Source organism: Ailuropoda melanoleuca, chromosome 10, assembly GCF_002007445.2.
Source record: "Ailuropoda melanoleuca isolate Jingjing chromosome 10, ASM200744v2, whole genome shotgun sequence".
Taxonomy (NCBI): Eukaryota; Metazoa; Chordata; class Mammalia; order Carnivora; family Ursidae; genus Ailuropoda; species Ailuropoda melanoleuca.
This window is the reverse complement of record NC_048227.1, coordinates 33,597,054-33,620,656: the sequence shown is the minus strand read 5'-3', so window position 1 is coordinate 33,620,656 and position 23,603 is coordinate 33,597,054. Positions and strand designations below refer to the sequence as shown.

The window sequence follows — 23,603 nt, the reverse complement described above, 5'->3', positions numbered from 1 at the left end:
GTTTTCCAAGTGCATGGCTAGATGCAGATAAGCAATTCTTTATTTGATCCTAGTGGAGCATTAGAGTGGATGGAGGGAAACAGCTTCTCCTGTGCTTTTTTTAAATGTTATTCCATAAAGAGCATTGGTTATTAATTAGACTCGCACAACATCTAGGCCATTGGTGCTCAAATGGTGGATGGTAATCATTTCACCCCATTATTCATATTATCTACTTAGCAGCTAGAAAATATAATTTCTCTTGCAATTTTATCCCTTTTCATTCTTTGACTTCACTAATGGCACTGAAATTAACTAGTTCACTCATTGTCTTTGCCTAAGCCATCAGGACTGCCTAGGGGTAGTTCAGAAATCAGTTTTCAACCAGTTCGCACCTGTACCTAAAGCAAACAACAATGATGCTTGCTGGTAAGCTGCCAATATTTGCAAGAGTCACTGTGCTAATGAGGCCCTAGCATATACTGTCCTGCCCAGATGAAACATGACATTCAGAACCGACATCGAAGATGCTGGTTTAAGGAGTGTTACAGAGTTAGGGCAAATGTTTCCATTCACGTAATGCCATTTTCAACCTGTATACTGTAGGAATGAACCACAGAAACAATGTTTTATAGCTTTTAATATGGTGTTAGTGTTTTCCTTGAGTCAGGACAAGTTGGGCATGATTCCAAAAGGCTGAGAAGTCCTTGGTTTCTTTCATGCCACCTTGTAAACTGAACAACTATTCAGTCATTGAGCAGAATGCCCCTGACCTCAGAGGCTCTGGTGAGAATGGAAATTATTTTTCTTGATCAGTCATTGGAATTCAGTTAAGTGCTATACATGCTGGGTTATCTTAGAGGTATTGAGACTCCATTCACATTTTATACGGGTGTATAGAGAACACATTGTTCTTCTTATTAAAGACTTATTAACTGCAATTTTTGAACTGGGGTGAAAACAGATACACTTCCAAATGGCTAGTATGTTTGTTATTCCCTTGCCTGACACATAAAACCCCAGGGCATAGGGGGAATTTAGAGAAACAAAGGTTTAAAAGAAACATACAAAATGGGTAGGCTTACACTGAGGAAAGCAAGGAAGCCTTAGAAATTTTGATTTTACCATTGTAGTTTCATTTCAGTACTTAACGTAGGGATTTGAGAAAAAAGAAAATTAAAAATCATGCATAAAAATACTGAAGGCTCTGTCACAGTGGTACTGGGGTGGGGGACTTTCTGTTATTTTATAATCCCAGATACTAAATATGTTAAGCAAAGTAGGAAGTAAATTCTGCATAAGCCACCATGACAATGGCATTTTATTAGAAATATGGAAAGGACCATAGAATGGAAAATTTAAGACTATTTCTGTAAATTTGAATTTGAAGGGCATGTGAGCTGAATAAAAAGGGATAGAAACCATTTATTGTGGTACAGATAAGTACAGTATTCACAGTGACAGTATATTTCTCAGTCCATGGGAGCCAATCACTCTGAAATTCCATATCCCTATATATGGCTAAATTTCATCCTCCAAACACCTCTTGGCTGTTGCTGAGTGTTGATTCTATGCACAACAAATGATATGTCTATGTTCTTGGCCTCATCCTCTCTTAAATGTGTAATAGTTTCTACCCTTCCTCCTGGTGAGAGGTTTTTGTTTAAGGATGTAAATGATCATCACTTGGGCTTGGGTCTCCTCCCTGCTTATCCTGCCCCCCCATCCTAGCACATCAATTTTTGTACTTCTGGAGTCTCCATGGCCAAGAAAGGAAAATAGGGTCCGTTAGCAACATCAGGGAAGACTTTGAGTCTAGGTAGATTCCATTCCTTTACTCTTCTCTTCATGAAAGCTCTGTTTTATCGAAGATGTCGGATTCTACCAAAAAGCACCTTATTTACATTGATGGCCCATTAACACAACATGTACCCCAAGGAGGAACACAACAATAAATCATCAGTCACATAATTAAATAAATTGAAGCTTCTTGTCTAAAAGTGGGATAACACACAGTCGGCGAAGCACTATTTATTTCAAACCAAGCTAATATTGTTAGAGTAAACATTAAGGAAGGTGAATGCATTGCCTCAAAATATTAATTATACACTGTTTTGGCACTGATAATAAATGTTCCGGTATGGCCTTCTTTCCAGGGGAAATGCTGAATTATGTTACAAAGAAACACTCTGAATAATTCTAGAGAGCCTGAGTCTCAGTAGGAGGATTCCTCTAACATTGGTCATGGAGTCCATTTTTAGCCCCCCACCACTGTTTTCTTCTCATACAAAGTGCTCTGAATGCCAAGTCATCTTGTATTTTAAAGTTTATCATTAATAACACATTCCCAGTGAGTAACTTGTGGAAAGTTCAGAAGTCTTGACAGAGATGTGTGAGAACTTGTTTTTTTAAAGATTTATTTATTTATTTATTTGAGAGATGAGAATGTGATTGAGTGAGGAGAGGGGCAGAGGGAGAGAATCTCCAAGCAGACTCCCCGCTGACCACAGCCCAATGTGGGGCTCGATCCCACAACCTGTGAGATCATGACCTGAGCCGAACCCAAGAGTTGCACACCCAACTGACTGAGCCACCCAGGTGCCCCAGATGTGTGAGAACTTTTGAAATGATTGACCTCAGTGTGAATCCAAAATTGATATCCTTCCTTCTTCCTGGTTGCCTTGGATGAATTACTTAATGTCTATGCCTCGATTTCTCCTTAATAAGTTTAAGATGCTAGTACCTGTCTTTCATGAGTGTTGTAGGAATTAGCAGTAATATATTGATTACACTTAGAATATGGCATTCTCATAGTTGATATTGTAACTATGTTGTTGAATCCATGGTCATGAGTAGTGCAGACTTAACATTTTGTGAGTTCTGAGAGATAACAGTCATGTCCTTAATAAATGGTATCTGACTTATCCATGGCCGTGAATGGACTCTGAACAGATGCCTATTGTGCTAGTGGTAATTTGCATTTTATTTGCCCACTGGACTGGAGAATTCTCTGAGGCTGCCCCAAAAGAAGAAAGATGACTCCCCAGATAGCCTTATCTAAGTAGCAGAGGTTTGCCCTGGGAACATATGCTTTGGGTGACAGATACCTCCAATGCATCCCATCCAATAGGCTTTGATACAGGCAAAACCAGACTTGGAGGGACTTGATTACCTTAAATGATAATTGTTTGTTTCTTTGTTCTGTCTCTACATTTCTGCACTAGAATTCAGGCTCTGTGAGACCAAGGATCATGTCTTTCCTAATCATGGCAATATTTACTCCACACCTAGGATGGTGGCTGGCACAGAGTTAACTGGCAAGATAGAGTTGAATGAATGAATCAAAATGAACAAATGAACAAATTAGGTCAAAGGGATGCAAAACCAAATGCCTACAGTTATCTTCAAATTTTGTGTTAGGCTGGTATAAAATGATAAAGGAAGAGTGGAACCCCTGGTAATCTGAACACTCCATCCAAGGATGTTGTAAATCATTTGATCATTATAGATGATAGCCACAGTAAACACACTTGCATACAGATTCTGTCTTAAAGAGTAAACTCAATAAATTTACCATTCTCTAGTTGAAATGGAAGGTTAAGGGAACAAAGTGACTAATCCATATTTAAAATGGCCTAGTGTCACCAAAAATAGTCACGGTGTTGTTTGCTCTATCTATCACATCCATCTGTTCAGAGTTGAAATTAAGCTGGTTGTGTTTTCAGTAGACAACAAACACATTAACAGTCCTATATTATAGTTGGTAAATGCCAATATGGTATTCATTAAATTAGCCAGTGGTTGTGTTTTAAGTTTCCTACTGTGTGTCAGACACAGTGAAAGGCATATGACTACAATACCAAATACTTCAGCATTCACAGTCACATGGGTTTCATCCAACATTTCTTGTACTGCTAACACAGTGCAATGTCTGGCATACAGTTGGGCTTTCATGACATTTGCTCAATGACTAACCGTTATCAGTAGGAAGAAGGAAATAGAAATCTTTATAGATTCTTAGCTCAAAGTTTATATGTGGGTATACATACACCTGTACACACATAAACATATACATATATACCATATCTTATAAAGAAGCATGTTAAAACTTTTCTCCACTTCTCATCATGTGAATGTCTAAAATTAAGAATATTTGCTTATATGTGGAAAAACTCCAAAATTACCGAGCTATTGTTCTCGAGCTGGAAACATCTATACAAAGTATTGGTAGAACTTAAAATCTACTGATGAGACAGCCAATTTAACTCACACCTGTTCCCTATACAAAATTAAACTTCAATTTCTTTTTAAAGAAAAATAGGCAGTGTTACATATTGGTGCATTTTGCATACACCAAACCTTTGTGTCTATAAACAAGCATCTATAAGGTATTTGGAAAAAACACTAAAGTGACCACTATATGCCACTTTGTGACTTGATGTAACTCTTAGCTTTGTATGGCACTTGATGAGATGTGTATGCTCTGATTCAGTATACGAAAAGGAAAATAATTTCCCCCTAAAATTTCACCTCCAAGTTGCTGAGATTTATGGAGAAAATGTTTGTGCTTTGCAGAATGATATAAAAAGGTATTTAAAGAAGTGTTTCTCAAGCTGTGTTGTGTAAACATGTAACCTAGGAGATTAAATGCAGATTCTGATTCAGCAGATCTTTTTTACTGTGTGAGATTCACCATTCCTACTGAGCTCTCAGAGATAGGATGTAGTCAGCACAAGGACCATGCTCTGAGTAGCAAGGATTTTGAGCATGTGAGTGCCATTCAACATACTTCCAACTGTATGTATTTTCCAATTCACATGAAAGTCCTATAATCAGTATTATGGTTTTTATGATCTCTATTTTATAGGCTGAAAAAAAATGAATCTCAGTGAGGTGAGATAATGGATTTAGAATTGTACTTCTAAGAAAAAGCAGAGCTGGGATTTGAATTCAGGACTTCTGGTTTTGAGCTCATGCTGTCAAGCACTCTGTCTACTGCCTGTTGTCACTGCTTCCATCATTGAAGCAAGGTCTTATGTTTGTAATCAGATAGTGGCAGGTATCACTATATAGCTCTATGCTGGGGTGAATTTTTAGAACACATTTTTGGTAATCCCTGCTTAGAATGGCTGGATTGGAATCGTGAAGCTTTAAGGTCTACTGGAACCATTAGTAATTCTTGGACATTAGTTTTCAAGGTAATGCTTCTCATTAATACTCAGTCACCCCTAGGAGATTACAGACCATTTGCTTTAGCTCCCAGTAGTGTGAGAAAAGTAAGTAACAATTACATGTGGGTCCAGATTTTTTTTTAAAAGATTTTATTTATTTATTTGACAGAGATAGAGACAGCCAGTGAGAGAGGGAACACAAGCAGGGGGAGTGGGAGAGGAAGAAGCAGGCTCATAGCGGAGGAGCCTGATGTGGGGCTCGATCCTGTAACGCCGGGATCACGCCCTGAGCCGAAGGCAGACGCTTAACCGCTGTGCCACCCAGGCGCCCCTAGATTTTGAACAGAATGAGTTTTTACCAGTGATGCCCTGTGTGTACAAACTATAGAATGAATTTTGGGCGATTATTTTTAGATTAACAAAGAAATATACTCATCTGTTTAGTAATGGGGATGATTTTTCCTTCAAATCACAGCATTTAGCAATCTCTGAATAATAGAATTTTTCTTTGCAGATATCACAGAGGCATTATTTCATTGATTTGTTGTGAAGGGTGGATAAAGATTGGAGTAAGTTAGCCTTCCACCTCTGACTGGTACAAAAAAAAATAAAACCCCACCAACATATCCTTTGTTAAATCAGAAGGAAGTGAGAAAGTCACTCAGTTTCAACTTGGACACTAGCTGGCACCATCCTAATCAGCTCCCATTTTAACCACAGTGGTACAGGAAGGAAGACATTCTTGAGACTACCAGTGCATATGTTACAGAACTGTAGCTGTTCACTGGAAATTGCTAGAATGCTACTCTCTCATGCCATTTTAATTGATCACCTTTTCATCTTCTGACATGTCTGGCATTGTCCAGCATCTGTCTAATCCACAATACTCATTTTGACTTAAAACATAGCTAGCTGCAGTGCAAGAAGATGCAATGAATAAGAATTATAAAATGGAAAGGTAGGGATTGATGCATTCTGGAGAAAATGCCTTCCCAGGCAATTTGAAGGAACAAAATAATGCAGATGTCTTCTGAATGTACTAAGGATTTAAGGCCATTGGTAAAAAGAGAGCAAATTGAATAAGTAATATGAAGAATCAGCCCACAATAAGAGAATAATGATTTCCTGGAGCAGTGTAGAAAGAGAAGGGAGAGCAGGGAAATCTGAATACCTTTGATAGTTGAGAATGAAATGGAAATATAACAGCTTAACGAGGAGAATATAGAGAAAAGGCAACAAGATCGTAAGAGATAACCAGTGCTTTTAAGCAAAATGAGGGAAAGAGGTTTAGAAATGTGGAAAATTGTGGCCACAGCATTTTTACACAACAAGGTGGGAAATGTGGCTTCGATTATTGCATTTAAAAACTACCTTTTCATGAATTCTGCCACTTTGCCTGAAAGTAATAATTAGTCACATATGTAATAAGAACCAGCATGGACTGTAATGATAAACAGCAATAATTTCAGTATGAATAATATGTGGATTGTGCAAAGAAAAGCAACATAGCAGTTTTCCTATTGTCGCTAAAATGAGTTTAACACTATGGGTAAAAGAAAAGGATTTAGTACCTATTAAGTGCTCAGTTAATATTGAAGGTGTTTATGGTGCCGAGGGTGTAGCTTTTGTTATTGTATAAAATGTACACTTGCAAATGAAGGACATTATGCTTTCTATTCTAGAATATAGCAAAAACTAAATTCTTCCAGATGAGCATCGTGTGTTCTCTTATCAGGATTAGATCATAGAAGGTGGTGGAAACTACTTGCCTTATTCACTTTTTTCCCCTTCCTTAGACTGTCCTAAAAACTGTTGATTTTGTTGGTGTGTGTGTGTGTGTGTGTGTTTGTGTTCAGATCTATATTGTACAGGATAAAAAATTTCTTAATGATCATTATTAGTGAATCCTGGTGTGCCTTTGCGCTTTGGTGTTAAATTAAAGAGGGCACAGTTAATAAAGAAATTGGCATCTTTCTGATGAAATCTTACATAGAACAGTCTCTGTAAGTACCTCCAATGGCTTCTCATTGGAGGAAACAGTCCATAGATTTTTTTTTTAACTAAAATCTAATTACATTTGAATTTTTCCTTAATGGGAGGTATCTTTGAGAACTTACAAAGAAATGAAAATTGCTCAGTAATCCAGTGTCAAACAGATGTATTCAGACATTAAAACCAGCCTGTTAATATCCATGTTTCTGAATTCCATGGGGGAAAAACAGGAAGAATCGCATGGATTTTTACCCTAAAGGTAAAGGGAAAGCCTTTCAGTGGATACAACGAAGATATAATGTTTGTCTTGCACTCTAAATAGTTAAAGCAGAGATTAAAAACTCCAATGCCTGTGGAGAGCCAAGCAGGTAATATATGAGTGAAGTGGTTAAGAGGCGTTTGAGAGGAGTGGGCGCTGGAGAGAGAACACACAGCCTTTCTAATGGAAGCATCAACTACTCAGCTCACTGGATTTTTGCTACGCGGAAATATGGTCTCGGTATGGTTGGATATTATGGTTTATCAAGAAGAGTCAGAATCATAGATATTTAATGTTGATTTTTTTAAGTGCTGGCAGCTTTTCCACAGACTGTTTTAAGTGGTGAGTAGTTCAAACATGTGACCCCTCTGACCTCCAGCTTGTGGTCTCTGATTTAGACGAAGTAGGCTTAGCTCAGAATTTCTATAAAACAGGCAAAGCTTGGGGTGTCTGGCTGGCTCAGTCAATAAAGCATGTGGCTCTTAATCTCAGGGTTGTGAGTGAGTTGGAGCCTCACATTGGGTATGGAGATTCCTTAAAAATAAAATCTTACAAAAAACCAAACAACTAAATGTGACTACGCTTGCTTGTAGACTAACAGTTATCCGTCAGCAATTATTTAGCGCCTACTTTATGCAAAGCCCTGTGTGAGATTCTGTAGAGGCTATAAAATTAGCTAGACAGAGTGGGGAATTCTTAGGTTAATGCATGTTTGGAAAATTGTGTTTTGGCAATTGGCACATAAATACCAGATTGTCCTTTTGGCTATCTCTCTGTTATGATGTGTAATTCCAGAAATGTTCCTCTTATTTTGAGTCTCTGGTGGGAAAAATGACAAGCACTAACATACACGAATTTAAATAGAAGAATGAGCTGTGTTTTTAAATTATTTCGTATCATTTAAGGAGGCAAATTGACGCGCAAAATACGTTTGTTTAGTTAGTTTTTGTTTCTTTCCTGGCCCCCACTACCACCATCACCATCAAATTGCTGGATTATACTTGAGGATTTCCATGCTGATTCTGCCTTGACTTGTTTTCACCATGACCGTGCTTTTTCCTGTCTGTCTCTCTCTTTTTTTCTCTCTCTACTCCAGCTCCATTTGTGGCAGAAAGCTCTTAAGTGAGTCTTTACACTGGAGGTTTGTATGCTCAGCCTGTCAGCCCGTGGATCCGTGTGCTATTACTGAGTTTTATCCTCTGAGTACATAGCCTGTAGTTGGGTTTGAATATTAAGTGTCAAACTCCAGTGCGCTGGTGAGAGATTTGCAGCAACCAGCAGGCCCCTTCCACATCCCTAAAAGCTGCTGGGCACTCCCTTTTTTGATAAGCGGACTCATTTCACACATGTCAGATAACTGGGGTGTAGCTGCTGACACAGTGTGTGATGCTAAAGGTACGGTTACCTGAAGTTGGCCTCTTTCCTGAAATGAGGAGGGGTCAGGGACACCCCCTCAGGGGAAAAGCATGTAGAGCTGGCTGTTCACAAATGTGAAGGTTACTTCAGAGAGCCCGGGGAGTGTTTTGTTAGTTCTATTTGCAAAGAGATAGGGAGTGAAGGATTATGATCCTTGGCGCCGATAATGTCCCCTGGGCCACAAGCTAATCCAGCAGGACACCAGATGCAACATAGCCATTTTATTCACACATTTCTATATGGTTATCGCGGAGGGCAGGAATGGAAGAAAAGGCTTAGGAGATAATCATCAAACAACATCTTTCCCTCTTCTGCAAAGGAATCAGAGCCCAGGGTCTGCATGCATTTAGCCATACCAGCAGTCATTCTTACACAAACACTTACTGAGTACTTACTATGTGCTAGGCACCTTGTCAGATGTTATGGGCATGGTTGTGAAGGTACCTGAACTCACAGAGATGTCATCCATGGAGCAAGTCATTCATGTACTCATCCATTCCTCAAACAACGGTGTTGCCATGGTGCCAAGTTCAGTGCCAGATACTCAAATAAGAAAGAGGGTAGATATTTATCTCTGGAAGCAGGAAATCCTGACTTTATCACCAGAAAGCTGGGAGACGTTGTTCCTCAATGCCTGACTCTGCTCATCTTGAAAATGGGTATTAGAGCAGTTCCCACTTCCTAGATGGCTGTAATGATTATTGAGTGGTGGTGGTGGTATATTAAGCACGCCTAGCACAGATGTTAGTGGTCAGACTGTCATGAACTTACTGTCAAGAGGGAGGCCATAAATGGGTAACCACATAGAGAGGACACCCATGGCTTTGCTGTCAAATAGTGCTTCAGTTCCAACCTCACCACTTACTGGTGACCCTGCCATTACAGTGCCCATGGGTATTTTAAAAAAACTTCTCTGAACTTTGGTTTCCTTCTCCATAAAATAAGATGTTAGTGTTTATTAGCCCGGTTCTACTGCATGGTACACCCCATATATCCGTTGCCTGTTATTTTCCAACACACCATGGAACTGATGCTAGTCATGCCTCAAAGAAGCACTCATAGCTCTGCAGGTGCCTCCTATTATTATGCACCACAGGTAAACAATGTGTTCCTAAGATGTAGAAAACAGTTGTCAATTTATTTGACAAATTTTTATTTTGTTTTTAGGTTTTCAGAATCATCAGAGTGTAACAGCTGGTGGGACTTGATGATTCCTTTTCAGATCAAGTTGAATGCAGCTGCAAAGCGTCTGAACTTCGCCTTTAGCTAAGCAGATCCTTATGGGTTCAGTTAACATTGTACACGCATATGATTCACCAAGACCTTCCTTCTGGGTTGGCAATAGTGCTAATTAAAAAATAAAAATACCCTTAGTGTCAGTATACCAAACAGGGTTCAAGAATGACAAGCCATCTCAAGAGAGTGTTTCTCAAAGGTTAGCCATTGAAATGAAACGAATTATGGCAAGTTCACGTATTTGTTGGATGCAAATGGAATCCAATATTTAAATGTATCACCTCACCCTTTGGTGTTAATGGAAAATTTGGAATTACAATCTGTTTTGGTTCATGGATGACCTGGCATTCTCCACACAGTAATTTGGAGCTTTAAAGCCTAAAGAGTTGAATTGAGCACTGGTCATAGTGGATATTAGAGTCTATGGGGACCTTAACCTATTCCTTTGTTGTCTTGGTCCTTGTCTATGGCACCTCCTCATCTTTGTGCCCAGGCAAGGAGTGTTTGCCATTGTAACCCACCGTTTGATTTGGAAGGAAGACAACCTACCTCCCTGGCAATGGTGTAGGTGTTGGTGGTTGTAGAGGGGAGGGTCAGGCTGAATACTAACAACTGGAAGAAGCAGGGGCAGGTGCTAGAAGCATTTGACATCCCCAGGGGCTCATCTGAATGGATAGACCCATTTCCTCTTTTTCCTCCTAGTCAGCTGATCTCCCTTAAGAGATGATAAACTAACATCATTGTTAAGTTGCTACAATTAGCTGGGCAGACCTGAAACTCAGAATGTATTAATTCATTCTCAAAGCAACCCACTTGAGTTGAGTGACATTGATATGATTCCCATAGTATAGATGTAAAAACTGGGGCTCAGAGAGGTTGAGTCACTTGCCCCAAGTCACAAAGCCAGCGAGTGGTGCAGTGCAAGTAAGTGGTGCAGTGCAAGTAAGTAAGTGGCTTCAGAAACTGCATTTTAGCATAGCTTCCTAAGCCTCCATCTCTCTCTTCTCTCCCCATCCATTTTCTACCCTGTGTCCAGTTATTCTCATAAAATGCAGGTCAGAACATGTCATCCCTTTCCTCAGACATCCTTCATGGATTCTTCATGACTACCAGCCAAAGCTTAAACTCACTTAGGGTATGGCCTTTGGAGTCTGATGGGTCTCAGTTAAGGTCATGGCCCCTCATCTTAACTCAGCTGTCTCTCTACCACCAGTTTCTCCGAGTCAGTTTCCTCAACTGTGAAACTGGAATTAGGAATACCTACCTCACAGAATTATTAGGGAGGCTCAGCTCTTAGTCTATGCAAACCGTGAAGCACAGTGCCCAGCATGAATCACATAGTAAGTGTTCGTTACTTTGGCACAGTTGTTAGGTCTGGCCCATGGAGCCACCTGCATTTGGTTTCATCTTTCCAGGGTCATTCCCCTCAATAACCTTACTCCACTCTGGTTCATGGAGACTGCTCATGATTCTCCAATATGCCATGAAGTCTCATCCTTCCACCTGTTTCAGCCATATTCTTCCATTAAGTGGCAATTTGTCCAGGTCTTCGTGTTCCACTTCTCTGAAGTGTTGAGCAAATAAATGCTACTAATTCTCCAAGAATCATCTTACTTGTCACTTTACCATGTATGTCTCCTGCACCCCCACCTTCCCAAGTCAGAATGCGTCAGTCCTCAGTTTCTCTGCTTGGAACCTTATTTTAATCTTGCTTTTTAATCAGCTCTTATGGATATGAGCTATTTTGAAAAACAGAGCATCCCATTCATCTCTGAATCCAGAACTGTGCCTGGCACCATGCTTTGATGGTTTTCACCAAGTGGGGGCTCAGAATGCCAAATGGATTAATGAGTGGATACACATGTTAAAATGAACAAAATAGTTTACACTATGTTCCTTTTAAAAATGTTTACTTCTTTTGAATTGCCATTGAAAAAATCCTTGAAAATTAGAAATAGAACCTGGAAACTTTAGAATATAGATTTTTCTTCCTTTTGCTTCTTTAAGTTGTAGACTTACTTAAGATGCCTACATATTTCAAATCTGAAAGAAATTATGCACACACAGACTCTAAGTCTCTGTGGAATACCTCAAAGTTTCATATGCATGAATTCCGTATTTTTGATGGGTGTCTCATGGTATCAAAATATGTGGACCATGGGTAGAAATTAAGCAAATTACTTTTTTTCAAATGCCTGGCTAGGAGTTTGCTTTAGGATTAAGGACTATTTTCTTAATAAGTGGTGCAGATCTTATTAAAGTAAGTACCTTTATTAATATGATACTTTTCTAATTCTTGTGAATAGTTGAAGCATTTTTGGGTAAGTTGGAACATTATGAGATCTAGTTTCCTGAGAAATGAGTAAAAATAACTTAAAGTATTGCTGTGAAGATTCTTCAATGAAAAACATTACAGAGAAAGTTTAGAAGAGGGTCTGGAACTTAGTAAGTACTCTATAAATGCCAATATCTACTCCATCTCAGCCTAAAAGATGAAGCTTCACATAATAGAAGTTGCTAAAAATTATCAAAGAGGTATGTGCAAGTGTTTCGTGAAGAATTTTACATGCATTATTTCATTTATTTCTCAGAGCAATCCTATGGTATAGGGTACTTCTAGCTGCTCGCCAAAAGGAGACGCTAAGGTACAGAGAGGTCCGTGAATCTCCCAATGTCAAATACAGAAAAATCAGAATTCAAGTTTTGCTTATTGTAGGTCTTGAGTTCTTACCATTATATGTTATTGTCTCTCATGACAAAAATCATAGATGCAAGTATTTTTGTTCCGAAACTTCCTGTTTCTTGTAGCTGAGTCTATAGTATTTATTACTTACTGGAATTTGTGCTGTAAAGAAAATATCACCCAAAACAAGTGTGGATGAAGTCTCACATTAAACACATAACTTTTGATGGTTACCCATTCTGGCCCTTGGAACATTTACCAAACTTTTCATGACTTTGGTCTAGTTTTATGACTTTCCCTTCTTCCACACAGAGATGTTGAGTGCTGTATTGATCCACCGTTCTGCCTAGTTCTTTTTCCTTCATTTCATTGTGTTTGTTTTTCCAAACGTTGTATCAGATGGCTTGGTGGTTCTTTGCTGAACATGAAGGATTGGCTATGGAGGATTTTCTTTTATCTTCCAAAATCCATTGCATTTCTTTTAAAATTAATTATCATCTTCCAACCAGATGGTTTTCTCTATTTTTGTTTGATTTTTTTCTTTTTTAGAGGGATTGTATGGGGCGGGAGTTTTATACCAAGAGGTACACAGCATATTCTATATTGGCATTGACGCCTCTTGAAACTTGCTGATGCTCTCACTGATTTTCCTTCCTATAAAAATGCCCATGAAACAGATCACCTGGAGAAATTAAAAGAAAAGAGCCATTTAAAAAACAAGGAGGTCCAACACCTTTCTTATGAAAATGAGGAAACTAAGGCTCAGAATGAGTTAAGGAACTTAATCGAGGTCAAACAGCTAGTTAACAGCAAGAATGGGACTAAAACCTATACCTCTGTTGATGACTAATTTAGGAAACTATTATTTATCTTTGCAGAATACCAATATAGGGAGGATTTTTAGTTGTAAAGAATATAGCAATGCATCTTTAAAAAATACCCTCAATGACTTGTAAAAAAAAAATATTGGTATTATCAGCAAAGGTACTTCATGTATTTTATAGAAAGGTCTCTCCCGTCCTCGGGAGCACACCCTGCCACAGTGATTCTGTCGGAATCTGATGCTTACAGTTCTTATACATAAAGATAACTGCACCAAGCTTGCCTTGATAGTTTTACCATTTCCTTGAGATTACATTCTTGAGATGATGAGACCAGCTTGAATTTTCAGTGTAGTTGTGAGACCTTTCTTAGGTTGAAATGAATTCTGATAAGCTGATTATCTCTCTGAAGAAAATATGATGTCCACATTTCATAGCTTAGTTCCTATCACTTTAGTGCCATTTTTATTCTGAGAAATCTTTCCTGCCTTAAATTAAATAAGGTAATAAGGTGCTCTGGAGTCCGACACATATTAAATAGAATTTTTAAAAAAAATGCAGACCTACAGGGTAGAGGATGGGTTTTCTTTATGGTATATTTTCTCTCTCTATGTTGAAGTAGGTGCTGCTAGCTAGTTTCCTTTTTTTTTTTTTTTAATAGAGCAATGAGTTATGAAGCTTAGAAATAAAGTGTTCTCCGTGGTGTAAATAAAGCGGTAATCTGAGCAAATATATCACCCTGTGTACTGAGGGTTTTGTTTTTTCCTTTCCTTTTGGTTTTTTTTTTTTTTTTTTTTTTTTTTTTTCCCCTTTCCCCCNCAGTCTCATTTATGTTGTTGTGTATTGTTGACACATTAATCTTGCTAATAGAAATGAGAGCTACTTTTCATTGAGAAATAGATTCAAAGTAAAAGATGATTAATGAACAAAAGCGTCATGCATTCCCAATGATGTGCTTTGTATCCCAGCTCTATAAATCTGTCTGCATTTCAGCCTCTTGTGAGCTTTCCGATTATTGTATCTATTCTCTACTTCTCTCCAGTGGAACTGGTTAGTTTAGCCCCTCAGGCTTCCAGGTGTCATGGAAAGAGGACAGCGAAAGTCATGGGGAGGAGCTTCCCCCGGGGTGCCATATGCCTGATAAAGGGAGTCCAAAGGCTGGCAAGGGATGCTTACAGTGCAGGGGAGGAGATTGTTACTTCACATCATGATGTCTGAGAGACCTCCCTTTGTAAGCCTGTTGCTTGTCCCTGCACAATTTCTCTCTCAATGACAAAGAGCAGCAGAACTAGTGAGATGATGGGTAGGAATGAAAGGGAATTGGTTGGGAAGGGATGATCCTCTGTGCAGTAGCTTCCCCTGCGTGTGAGAGCTGATGATAGCATCATGGCAAAGCTCAGCTCCTCTCTTGCAAAAGTGTATCAGTGCGTCTATGAAGACATCCCAGGTTCTTCTCCGGAACCAGCCTTCTCTGGGCTGTCACAAGCAGGTGATATTTTGTTAGAATGGAAACATTCCATTTGATGGAGAATATTGCATAATCGCCATTCAGATGAGCATTCAAGTCATAGTTTCTTTATAGGACTTGCAAAAATACTTAACCTCTCTGAATATCATGCTTTATCTGTAAATTAAAGATAATAATGCCCACAGCACGGGATACACCAAGAATTCAATGGTAGACTGCATGCAGATTGTTTATCACAGTACATGACACAGAGTAAGCAGGGGGTGGTTATTACCATTTATTATTATTATTATTATTACTCCTCTTGCCATTTTTATTGTCTTTATTTATATGCACTCACATACATGTGTCTTTGTCTCCAGTAATACTTAGTGAGTTCCTTTAAAATCACAAGATATTCCATTACTTTTACTTGTGTCTCAAGACCTCACCTTGGGATGGGGACTTCAATATGATTAAAGTCGGTACGGCTATTAAAACACCCACTGTAGCTGTACCGCAAGCCCTCTTCCCATGTAATCTTATTTAATCATTGTAAGAATCTGCAAAGAGTAATTTTCAGTTCCACCCCATACACGAGAGAATTGAGGCCTAGAGATGTAAGGTAATTTACTCAAGGTCACACAACTAGGAAGTGCTGAAGCTGGGGTTTGTACCCCAGTGGGGATGACTGTCAAGGTCAAAGCTCTTCCTTTATGCATACACTGGTCTCTTAAAATGTTGTGATCAGTCCTCCAACTGACTTGTAAGAAGCTGGGCACCAGGGTTGATAGGGAAGTTGGGCTTAAAGAAGGAGTTTTCAAGGCAGGCTGGTTAGTGAAGCATACCCCTGGGTCTCACATTGAGACCCTTTGGATGTCAGACCGAAATGTGGTTTTGTTCTAGAATTAGCCGTTCACTTGTCTATTCAGCAAATACTTAATGAGCACTGGTTTTGTTCCAGGTACCGTGTTAGGTATAGAGCATTCGGTGGGGAACAAAACCCTCGGTGCCTGAGTCCTCATGAGTATTCAGTCATGGAGTTCAGCAGGAGAGGCAGATAGATACTAATCAAATGGTGACGTTTTGCGGTGTAGTTATAACTGAGATAAATGCAAGGAGAAGGAGCCTGTCCTAGATTTGCTGTGGAGAGGGATCTGGGAAGCTCTGCTAAGGAAGCGATATTTGAGATGAGAGTTGAAACCACACGGGTAGAAACCACAAAGGCGGGGGGGGTCTACTTTCTCTTCAGGCCCTGCTGCTGGAGCCTGGCACATTGCGAGTGACACTGAGCCCTCTCCATTACCACTTCCCTCGCATTTGAAGCACAGAGAAATCTGTGTCAGATTTCTGCAGCGGCTGGTCCTCTCTTTCCATCCTGAGTTTTTTATGTGAGAAGTTTTTGTGGTTTCTACATGGATGAGATCCTTTGGTCTCCTTAATACCAAGTTTGTATCAGGCCAGCTCCAGACACTGATGGATTTGGGTAAACTCAGTTCATGTGAACTCATGAATGTTTGCTGAGAAGCCTCATTCCTCTTGTTGGAAAGAACTCACTGGCCATTTCTGCTATGATGGGAAGGAGCATTTTTGTCTCCAAAACAATTTTGTGCAACACCAGTAATCAGCCAGTGATTCCTATCCATTTCTACCGGTCTTTTATTGTTCGACCTAAGAATCTGTCTGCAGGAAGTAGAAATCTTTCCTCTCCCTGATTTACTTTGCCCTGACCCCTGTACCTTTTTAGGAAACACCACAGGCCACAGAAAATCCTCCCTTTAAATGGTGGAAATGTGAAATTCTCTGGGCTCACAGTAGGATTGGTAAAGGAAACTATTTCAGGGAAGCTGCTTTTTGAAGTTGGTGGTCACCCAACTTGCTAGAAAGGAGTCCCAGGGCCCCACCAAGAAAAGCCAAACCAGACAGTATCTTTATTTTTAAAAAATGACAGGTGTACCAAATATTGGTTGAAAGTATGATCTTTAGAGTCACTTAGATTTGGATGCTGCCTTTGCTGATTACTCATGGTAAGACCTGGGACAAATTCTTTTCAGATTCCTCAGTGCCTAGTTCATCATACCAAAAGGGAAGTAATGGATATCATACCCACAGGGAATTTTGTAAGTAAAATGCCTGGTACATAGTAGATGCTCAGTACTGGATATTGATCATAACAGTTGTGATTTCTATTATTGTTATTTATATATTTCTTCATTTGGATCTTCGTGAATCTGTATGGGAATCTATGTAAGCCACATATATCAGGTGTGGCAGTCTTATTCTATAAAGGGCCCAGTAGTAAATGTTTTGGGGTCTGTAAGCCATAAAGTCTATCACAACTACTCAGCTCTGTTGTTGTCACATGAATGTGGCCATAGATAATATATAGATGAGTGAGTGTGGCTGTGTCCAGTTAAAACTTCACTTGCAGAAACAGGCCATGTGTTGGATTTGACTTATGGTCCATGGTTTGCAAGTGTCTGATGTGCATTGGCGGTCTTCATCGGCACGGTTGCCTGGGCTTGAACAGCTTGTCTGGGTGGTCCTGCATAGGTCTTACCTGGATAACTCAGTCGCCAAAACATATGCTGTAAATAACAGAAACCCACCAAAGCTAGGCTAGCCGAAGACACACTTTCTTGGAAAGACACACTGGAATCTTGTATTTATCCTCAGTGTAGGATGTTAGCAGGTCATCAGGAGTGGTGACATAAGAAATATAGGTGCTTCTGGAACCCAGGTGACAAGCTGTGCAAACTGTTTCCCTTCCATTCTGTGTGGGCTCCTCTGTTTCTCTCTGCAGTGACTCTATTTACCCAGCTTTCCACAGATGGACTTGCTCTGCTGTGCTTTCCCCTTGTGCATTGTAGGTGCTCTCAGGGGGTGCCCTTGGTCCTCATTCTGCATCACTGTGTAAATGTCATGCCTACAGACTGACATAATGGCACATTGTCTTCATGTCCACGTTGTAAATTCCTGAGATAGGGGCCTTAATTTTCATCTGAGGGTCAGGTATCTCTGCTTCCTATCATCCGTCCAGGGAGAAACAGAGTGAGTATGATCAAGACCAGGTGCATCCCCTGTCAGGTGCTGTCCTTAGAAAAAGATGTGGCGTATAGAGGCTCACCAAGTATCCTCCCCTTCATTACTTCTAATGCAGAACTTTGCTCTATACTGCCTCCAAGTGACACTTTCTGACTCAACACAGTATTTTAAGTACTTAGTGTGGGCTTGGTTATAGGGTGATCTCTCTGCTTGTACAAGAAGAAATTGATGATATTTCCCAGCTGAAAGCATAGACCTCTTTCCCCTCACCCTACACCCGGAAAATTTTAATTTTATTTAAATTAAAATAATCAGGTCTCAAGTATATTTCCTTTCACAGAGCTGTTATTGCATACTTTGACTTCAATGTCCTGTCTCATGAACTTGGTAGAGAAAATAATATAAATACATCTTGAAATTTCCCTAGAGTTCAGCTTCTCTTTTTATACTGGGTGTAGCTCAAGTTTGGAGCAGAATAAAAAGAGCGTCGTTGCCTTACACACACCCTGTTGTCTCTGGCGAGTTCAAATACAATTTCTCCAAGAAGGCTGTGGTACCTTTGCTCTTTCTAGCCTTGAATCTGAGAGTCTCAGGATTTCTTTGGAGTACACATAGCAGCATCTTTTTGACAGACAGTGCAAATTAAAAGATCCAGTGCGGCCCGGGAACCAGGGACCCAAACTTGCCCCTTGGGTTTTCATTTACAGTTAGGCACTGCAGACACAATTATTGCTGACAGGGGAGCAGAGGCTGGTGGCAGAGTGCGTGTGACGGGAGGCTCATGCCAGCCCGTAATTGGGAGGATTATTTTTAATCAGAACATACCCTGCAGCCCAAACATTAGAAATCTCCTGTAAGGCCAAGACAGGAAATTAAACACACCAACAATAAACCTCAAAGGAGGGTGACATGTGGGGTGTAATATCGTTAGGCTTTCGAAGGTCCCTGGAGCTTTGAGTAGAAGTTTTTTCCCTCGGGAGACTGGGAAGAAGCTTCCATGGAGAAGTCGCAGATACTTTACCTGAGCCCCTGAAGGACAGGTGAGTACAGCCAAATTAAATGGAGCAGTTAGGCTAATTGATGTTTATTGGATTTAGACAGTATGACAAGTCAAATATAAGCCTTGAAATAGCAGCTACAATTGTATTTCATCATTAAGTGAAGGGCCTCATTCGTTCTTTATTTTCAGAAATCTTACTGAGCACTTACTAGGTGCCAGGTGCTGTGTTGGCTGCTTGTATGCCTGGGCTCTGCTGTCACAGTCTTCTGGATAATCTTATCCTTTGGCAAAATTTTGCAAAGCACATTAAGCCTTTTTTTTAATTGGAAAGACTGCTGTTGACCAAGTAGGCATCATTCTTGGATATCTGGTATGATAAACATTTGTTGAGTAGCAGTGCCAGATAATTACATTGTGCAATCCTCACATCAACCCTCTGAGGAGGGCATTATTATCCCCAATTGATAGAGAGGAAAACTGAGGCTCAGAGAGGTTGAGCAGCTTGCCCAAAGTTACATAGCTTAATGAATGGGAGAATTAATTTGAGCCCAATTCTCTGTCCAGAATCTTTATAATACTGGCACTCATAAATAAGATAAAGCACAGCCTAGGGTTTTGAGGTGCTGAGGTCTGTAAGTCCACTGGAGAGGACAGACATGGAGCTCATTGTCTTTGAGTGTGGAGTTCGAAGAGTGGGGAAGAGGGAGCTCTTCATTGTGCCCGGTGAGGGCTACCTGGGGACGTGAAAAAATAGGTACATGTTTACTGAGCAAAGAAGTAACAGAATCCAGGCATGGGACCAGCTAGTGATATGAGAGGGCATGGGACATTCAATTTCAGTTTAGAACGACTGGCTTTTCATTTTATTCTTGTTCAGCTCAGTCACTTACATTTACCAAATAGAAGGAGAAGAAAAGAATATTTGGGGGATACTCAACACAGACACTGGGCATCTGAAGGAATGGGGTAGGATGCAAAAAGATGATGTGGGACAATCAACTTTCAAAGGATCCCCTGATGTCCTTGCTGCATAGGAAGTTTGTTTATGTGTGATTACAATGGGAGATGGTCTTTAACCCATGGCTCTCCCTAGGAGGTAAACCACACGTTGACAGTAAAATGACATACTGGTTCTCACTCTAGAGTTCAGAGTACTTAGATCCAGTAGCTGATCTAGGGGCACACTGAATTGTTTGCATGACCAAGGGTGGCTGGTCCAATCATCCACTTGCAGTAGCAGCCTTTGGTCAGCAGCCTTGTGTTACGTGGCTGAGAGTCACTGGGTTCCCTTGGGGAGGGTCTCTTTCTCCAGCCTAAGGAAACTGCAGTGTACTCCCCACTTTGGCTCGCTCTCCTCCCACCCCAGGTGTGATCAGTACTAGCTTCTTCACGCCCCATCATTGCCAAATTGCACATAATAAGCCTGTGTGGTACTAGCTGCATTACTCTGTGCTTGATGCAGCTCAGACCCCTTTCAAGGACAGTTACACTTCAGACACCTGCATACAGTTGGAGAGTGTGCACCCACTCACAGTCACTGATTAAGATACAGCGTGCTAACCTGATGAAGGGGTGGTGCAGAATCCCCCTGGCCAGGTAAGATACCAGCCTTTGAGACCAGTATCTTACATGGGGCTCCTCTATTGGCAAGTAACAGAAACCCACTCAAAGTAGATTTTAAAAAATGGGGATATTTATTACTCGGCATAGGAATCTCAGCCCCATCATCCCATCCCCCCTCCAGTCTTGCCTATTCTTTTCTCTGCTCCATTCTTCTTGCTCCAGAGCCTGGTTTCTTCTCTTCTTCTTGCTGAACTCATGGCAGAGAATGGTGACTCCACGATTACTGAGTTCTCAGTTCTAGGGACTAGCAAAAACTGAAGAGTGCCCTCCAAATTCCTGGGAGAAAATTGACCTGAGATCGGGTGAGGTTTCATCCCTATTGAACACAGCCCTAATGGAGCCAGGATTGTATACACCAGACATGATTTCTGTATCTATGCTAGGCAGAGATGGGGGAGGGGGAGGGGAATAACTCAGAGAAGCTGTGTACTCACCCAAAGCATGTCTAAAGTTAGCAACAGGGCGAGGAAGCTTTCTTTCCACCCCTCCTCCCTTCCATCTCTCCTTCCTTTGGCAAATATGTATTGAATGTCTTCATATCCACAACAGCGTGGTCAGAGCTGGCGTTGAAATGGTGAGCAGGATAGACGCAGTCCCTGCCCTCATGGAGCTAACAGTGGAGACAGGCAGACATCAGTCAAATCATTTGTAACTGTTACGTGACAGCTGTGATGTGTGCTATGAAGGAAAGGCTCTTGAGACCATGTAGCAGGAGTTTCCATAAGAAAGTCATGATGAATGGGAGTTAATGGGTATGAAGAGCATTCCAGGCCGAAGATGCAGCATGTATAACATCCCTGTGGCTGGTGGCGAATAAGGTGTGATCCAGAACTGGAAGGTCTCCGGGGCTGGTATACTAGGGGTCCAGAGGGAGGGAAATACATGAATAAAGCTGGAGCTGGAGCCAGAAGCACAGCATGCAGGATGTCAGGTTGTCCCAAGATACAGCCTTTGTCCTGAATGGAATCAGTGCAGTGTTTAAACAATCGAGTAATATAGTCACAGTCAGATTCTGAAAAGATTGCTGTGCCTGCTCTGTGGAGGGATGAGAGGTGCAAGCCTGGAGCCAGACGATGATCTCCATAGCCCATTGCGGTCGTCCAGGTGAGGAAACCCTGGAGAAGCCCGTGGCAGTCTGTGGGAGTGGAAACACGGCAGTAGTCAGCCCTATTTACCGAGCAAGAAAGATAAACTGCACGCTACCTGCCCAGGGGTCATCGACTCCAGTGTTTTGGAAGTAATTGGTTCGCTATTTTGTGTGTCCATTCTGCCGGAGTGCAGAGGTGAGGGCAGCTAATACAGAAAGTGAGTCTTCACCTCTGTTCTGCCTTTGTTCGGATGTCCTTTCACGTTTCGTTCACTTGCAGCCTTTTGGCTCCAGCACAGTCTCAGTACAATGAAAATTCCACCCAGTTCCACTGGGGCCCAAGATTCTCCCTGATCACAAATTGCTCTTTAGGTAGTTTGCAAGAGTAATTGCAAATTCAGGATAATCTTAGTTTTTTGTTTTGTTTTAACATACATAACTCGTCTGGAACTCTAGAGAGCATCTTAGATTTTTCTCACTGTCTGGTGCCATTTTTAATGACCATTTCTATTCTCACCTTGTAACAATGGTTCTCAACCTTTGTTTGCTTTTATTATTTATTTATTTGGGAGGGAGAGGGGGAGAGAGAGAAAAAAAAAAAGACAGGGTGAGAGAGACTCTTAAGTAGGCTCCATGCCCAGTGCAGAACGCAACGCAGGACTAGATATCACAACCCAAGATCATGACCTGAGCTGAAATCAAGAGTTGGATGCTTAAATGACTGAGCCACCCAGGCGCCGCTCCCCCCTTGTTTGCTTTAATAAAACAATCCACCTGGAGGATTTGACTGATTCTTATCAGTGAGGGGGTGTGGTTCTAAGTTCATTTCACCTGCAGGTTGAATTAAAAGCACTTCTAAAGGTGTGGGCGTAAAGCTGACACCCATAAGAGGTTAACATTATCATCTGGGTACCAAGTATGGGAACACAAGTGAAGGCCATTTTGCTTAGGGAGAACCTCTCTCTGGAATGAAGTTCAGTGCCCTTCCTTGGAGGTGTACCACTTTGGGTCGACAAGGAATCACTGCTTATGCTGTCCAGTGTAGTGAACTGCTGCTAAGTGGCTGGGTGCTGTGCCAGGCGATAAGGCTACCAAGCTGAATAAAACATTGTCCTTGTTCTCTATGAATTCACAGCCTGAGCAGGCCAACTCTGCAGTAGATTAGAGTATGATGCTTGTTCAGAGAGAAGGGTGTGTGAAAGACTACAGGGTCCCTGGAAAAAATTCAGTCCAGCTGGACAGGTCAATGAAAGTAAAAAAGAGAAGTTCATACTTGGGTGGACTTGTGTCTTTCAAGTAGTTCATTTTAGCTGCATCTAGAGTATGTTGGTGAGTATATGAAGGGGAAGACGAAGTGACTGGAGGAGGGAGGGGCAAGGGTTAAGATGGTTGAACTTGATGATAGGAGCTCTTGCCATTTTTAATCAATAAGATGCGTGCATATTTTGATACAAAGCCTGCGTATACTACGGGTTCAATAAAACTATTACTACTACTATTTTTCTATATATTTTCTATTATAGTCATCATTAATATTTTATTATTATTGGGATACAGAAAATTCTTCCACTGAGGCATTCTATGAATTTATAGATGATAATTATATAGTTTGACTATTCATTTCCTAACTGTTCCTACCTCCTTTCCCCAAATCCTGATCATTCTCTTCATGTGGTTACATTCTTCGTAGCGTGAAGATGTCAGCTCCATTGCCACTTCCTTGGCAAAGTCTTCCTCAACAACCCTAACTGAATGCCCATGGACTGTAGGCACTAAGAGGACAATGCTTGGCATAAAAAGCGGCTTAATAAAGAATAAGTGTGGGTTTACATTGTGTCATTACT

At 40.7% G+C, this 23,603-nt stretch overlaps 1 protein-coding gene across 13 annotated transcripts in view; it reads left to right on the top strand.

Annotated features, from left to right (window-relative positions):
- RBFOX1 (RNA binding fox-1 homolog 1) overlaps window positions 1-23,603 on the top strand; it is a 2,017,010-nt gene that overhangs the window by 815,858 nt on the left and 1,177,549 nt on the right. The gene's annotated exons all lie outside the window — the stretch shown is intronic.